This window comes from Schistocerca serialis, unplaced genomic scaffold (assembly GCF_023864345.2).
Source record: "Schistocerca serialis cubense isolate TAMUIC-IGC-003099 unplaced genomic scaffold, iqSchSeri2.2 HiC_scaffold_1232, whole genome shotgun sequence".
NCBI lineage: Eukaryota > Metazoa > Arthropoda > Insecta > Orthoptera > Acrididae > Schistocerca > Schistocerca serialis.
This window is the reverse complement of record NW_026047439.1, coordinates 35,001-40,000: the sequence shown is the minus strand read 5'-3', so window position 1 is coordinate 40,000 and position 5,000 is coordinate 35,001. Positions and strand designations below refer to the sequence as shown.

General features: G+C 58.9%; 1 pseudogene; it reads right to left on the bottom strand.

The window, feature by feature from the left end:
- The window catches only part of LOC126436234 (large subunit ribosomal RNA), a 7,821-nt pseudogene that overhangs the window by 1,984 nt on the left and 837 nt on the right, over positions 1 to 5,000 (bottom strand).

Below are 5,000 nucleotides of genomic sequence, written 5' to 3'. Positions count from 1 at the left end.
TGCGAGCCCCGTCGCTTCTCCAGCACTGTTGAATGACATGGTTGGCAGTCTCCGTGGCATTGCAGCCAGCGCGGCAACTGGTGTCACCTTCCCTCCCACGTAGCAGCCGTGCCCGAGTTGGTAAGGCATTAATCCGGACACGCAGGCATGAGATGTAGTCGCGGCCGGTTACGAACTGCCGCGTATTGGAGACCCAGCAGTGCTGCCCTGGTGTTCGGGCAGACTCGTGTAGCGCAGCGCCGTCGACCGACGAGTGCAGGCGGTCGGCCCAACACCGGCCCAACTGGTAGCTGGACTTTATAACTTCCCCCTGCCATTGCAGGGCGTGGTCCAGTTGGTGAATTTCTCGCTGGATTAAGTCCTGGGAAGAATCGTCCACTGCCGCACCCAGTCCTTGCATCTTCGCCAATCTTCTCCTGCGAAGAAGAGGGCCCAGCCAGCGGGCTGCAGGCACCCCCAAGCCCCCATGAGAGATGGGGGCGTGGAAGTAACCGACCGGCGTATCTGCTGGCAGGTGCAGCCAAGATCGAAGGGCTGCACGAACACAGACGTCAAGGGAAGAGAGGGCCCCAAGACGAGTCCTCCCCAGGGCGAGGCCATGGAAAATACCCGGGAGGATGACAGAACGAAGGGCAAAAAGCCGCTGCTGAGGTTTGAGTGGTGCACGCTTGATGATGTCCAACTGCTTCTCGACCTCCCGCCGGGGATGAAAAAGACTGCGTCCGCACGTGGAAAATTGCAGGCCTAGATACTTGAAAGTATCTCCCATCGCCAGTGCTGGGATGTTGTTCCCCCCAGCACGAAAGATGACAGTCTCGTCGACCTTGGTTTTCTTCTCCCGGCCTGATGAGACAAGGGCGAGAGAAAAACACTTCCGTGGGTTGACCTCGAGCCCGAGATCCCCCAGGGCCGACGTGGCGATGGTGAGAAGTTCCTGCAATCCATCACGAGTCTCGGCGAACAGCAGGAGGTCATCAGCGAATGCAGCCGCATTTATCCGCCGTCCAAGAATGCGTGCACCAATATGAGCAGGCAGACGAGACAAGAGAATGTCAATGGACATGTTGAAGAGAATAGGAGACAGCGGGTCACCCTGCCGGACACCCCTCGAAGGCCGCACTAGATCTGACGACTTCCCATCCGCGCAGATAACCGTCGATCCCGCCTCATAGCATCCCTGGATGTAGTCAACGAACTCGACCGGCAGACCATGGGCCCTTAGCACAGGACCAAGGGCACCGTGGGCAAGCGAGTCGAAGGCCTTTGACACATCCAGAGATGCCAAGTACAGCGAGCCGGCAGCTCGGCACGCCTGGGTCATCGCCAGATCGAGAAGAAAGGTGTTATGAAGCATCCCATCCTGAGGGATGAAAGCCCGCTGGCGACCGTCCAACACACAGTAGCGCATCAGGCGGCCAACCAGAACCTTGTGAAAGGCTCTGGTCAGCACCGAGCACACTGTGATCGGACGAAAGTCAGCAGGGGATGCTGCGGCGGTCTTCTTGGGCAGCAGGGTCGTTCTGGCCTGAAGGAGTCGGGATGGAAGGGAACGGGAAAGGAGGAGGAAATTAAGGATCTTGAGGAGAACCTCCCGGGGAAGGCGACGCAGTTGTGTCGGCGTGAGGCCGTCAGGACCTGCAGCAGAATTGCGAGGCGGGAGAGCAGCGGTGGCTTCTTCTGCAGAAATGGGAGCCCAGAGGTCACGGAAGGGCACCCTCTTCGAGAATGGCAGCAGCTCATCGGACAGACCCTCCCCACGCGGAGGTCGAGACCTGACACGTGGTGGAGAGAAGAGGTCTGTCCAAAACTCAATCAGCCCTGGGATGGATGGTGGCTGATGCAAGAGTGTGCCATCAAGAAGTCCGTTGATACAGCGTGCTCCGTTCTTCTTGAAAGCACGCTGAACCACCGCATACTCCCATCTCCTGCGTGCACGCTTCCGCTCTGGGGGCTGTTGGGTCCGCACACTCGCAGCTTGGTGGATGGCTGGCTCCCTGCTGCCTACTTCGTCAAGGGCAGACAGCAACATAGCCTGGATTGTTTCACGGCTAGTGGTGGGACCCAGAGCCACGAGATCATCAAGCGAGCGGAATCGGCGGTCTGATTGGGGGAGTTCCGCTACAAATGACCAGATGGCTAGGTCAACATCTTCCCCACAAGGTGGAGACTGTGGCAAAGAATGACTGACTGCAGGCTCGCTAGGAGGACCCCGAAGGCCGCGATCCATGCCAGCAAGCTCGGTGACAAACTTCGCCACCATGTCTTTGTAGGGCTGCGCTCTACGCTGACATTTAATTGACTCCAGCGTACGCTCGGGGAAGGCCTTTGCAAGCTCCTGGTTTAAAAATCTGCAACCCTGGGTGGCAAGAGTCGCTTCTGCATGGGCCAGACGCAGGAGCTCTTCCTGGGACCACCTGGCCTTCTTCCTCTCGGTCTTGATCTCAGCATTAGCAGCAGTCGGATGGGCGCGACGCCGATGGACACCAAGTCCGGTCTTGGTGGAGAAGGACCGCATACAGTCAGGGCAGATGGCGGGGAGCAGCGCTCGACCCGCACCGGTTGGCTGGTTGGCTGGCTCATCAGCTGGCACAGGCGCTCCAGCGGGAGGCCTGGTACCACGTTCGCTTCTATTAGTTGCACCAGCTGTAACAAAGGCAGGGGGGGAGGTAACCCCCAAGCCCGAAAAGCACCCTGCTCTGTCGGTCGGGATACTGGAAAGGTACACCTACGTGAAACCTTTCACAGCACCCTCACGACTCCCGCCACTTGAAGGCCAGAGCTAGGATTTCCCACCGAGAGGCTAATTGAACCATCATCCACCCGACATCACAAGGATGCTGAGGGGTGAATCGAGAGGGTCCATATATTACGCATCAGGTGGGCTTTGGGAGATCGGGGAAGAGTTTTCTTTTCTGCATGAGCGTTCGAGTTCCCTGGAATCCTCTAGCAGGGAGATAAGAGAGTCATAGTTACTCCCGCCGTTTACCCGCGCTTGCTTGAATTTCTTCACGTTGACATTCAGAGCACTGGGCAGAAATCACATTGCGTCAACACCCGCTAGGGCCATCGCAATGCTTTGTTTTAATTAGACAGTCGGATTCCCCCAGTCCGTGCCAGTTCTGAGTTGATCGTTGAATGGCGGCCGAAGAGAATCCGCGCACCCGCGCGCCCCCGGAGGAGCACGCTAAGGCGGACGCGGCCTCGCAGCAAGGAAGATCCGTGGGAGGCCAAGGCACGGGACCGAGCTCGGATCCTGCACGCAGGTTGAAGCACCGGGGCGCGAACGCCGCGCAGGCGCGCGCATCCTGCACCGCCGGCCAGCACGAGGCCGACCAACGGCGAGAGCAGACCACGCCCGCGCTAAACGCCCGCACTTACCGGCACCCCTACGGCACTCACCTCGCCCAGGCCCGGCACGTTAGCGCTGACCCACTTCCCGACCAAGCCCGACACGCCCCGATCCTCAGAGCCAATCCTTATCCCGAAGTTACGGATCCAATTTGCCGACTTCCCTTACCTACATTATTCTATCGACTAGAGGCTCTTCACCTTGGAGACCTGCTGCGGATATGGGTACGAACCGGCGCGACACCTCCACGTGGCCCTCTCCCGGATTTTCAAGGTCCGAGGGGAAGATCGGGACACCGCCGCAACTGCGGTGCTCTTCGCGTTCCAAACCCTATCTCCCTGCTAGAGGATTCCAGGGAACTCGAACGCTCATGCAGAAAAGAAAACTCTTCCCCGATCTCCCGACGGCGTCTCCGGGTCCTTTTGGGTTACCCCGACGAGCATCTCTAAAAGAGGGGCCCGACTTGTATCGGTTCCGCTGCCGGGTTCCGGAATAGGAACCGGATTCCCTTTCGCCCAACGGGGGCCAGCACAAAGCGCATCATGCTATGACGGCCCCCATCAACATCGGATTTCTCCTAGGGCTTAGGATCGACTGACTCGTGTGCAACGGCTGTTCACACGAAACCCTTCTCCGCGTCAGCCCTCCAGGGCCTCGCTGGAGTATTTGCTACTACCACCAAGATCTGCACCGACGGCGGCTCCAGGCAGGCTCACGCCCAGACCCTTCTGCGCCCACCGCCGCGACCCTCCTACTCGTCAGGGCTTCGCGGCCGGCCGCAAGGACCGGCCATGACTGCCAGACTGACGGCCGAGTATAGGCACGACGCTTCAGCGCCATCCATTTTCAGGGCTAGTTGCTTCGGCAGGTGAGTTGTTACACACTCCTTAGCGGATTCCGACTTCCATGGCCACCGTCCTGCTGTCTTAAGCAACCAACGCCTTTCATGGTTTCCCATGAGCGTCGATTCGGGCGCCTTAACTCGGCGTTTGGTTCATCCCACAGCGCCAGTTCTGCTTACCAAAAGTGGCCCACTTGGCACTCCGATCCGAGTCGTTTGCTCGCGGCTTCAGCATATCAAGCAAGCCGGAGATCTCACCCATTTAAAGTTTGAGAATAGGTTGAGGTCGTTTCGGCCCCAAGGCCTCTAATCATTCGCTTTACCGGATGAGACTCGTACGAGCACCAGCTATCCTGAGGGAAACTTCGGAGGGAACCAGCTACTAGATGGTTCGATTAGTCTTTCGCCCCTATACCCAGCTCCGACGATCGATTTGCACGTCAGAATCGCTACGGACCTCCATCAGGGTTTCCCCTGACTTCGTCCTGGCCAGGCATAGTTCACCATCTTTCGGGTCCCAACGTGTACGCTCTAGGTGCGCCTCACCTCGCAATGAGGACGAGACGCCCCGGGAGTGCGGAGGCCGCCGCCCCGTGAAGGGCGGGGAAGCCCCATCCTCCCTCGGCCCGCGCAAGGCGAGACCTTCACTTTCATTACGCCTTTAGGTTTCGTACAGCCCAATGACTCGCGCACATGTTAGACTCCTTGGTCCGTGTTTCAAGACGGGTCGTGAAATTGTCCAAAGCTGAAGCGCCGCTGACGGGAGCGATTATTCCGCCCGAGAGCATCCCGAGCCAACAGCGGCGCGGG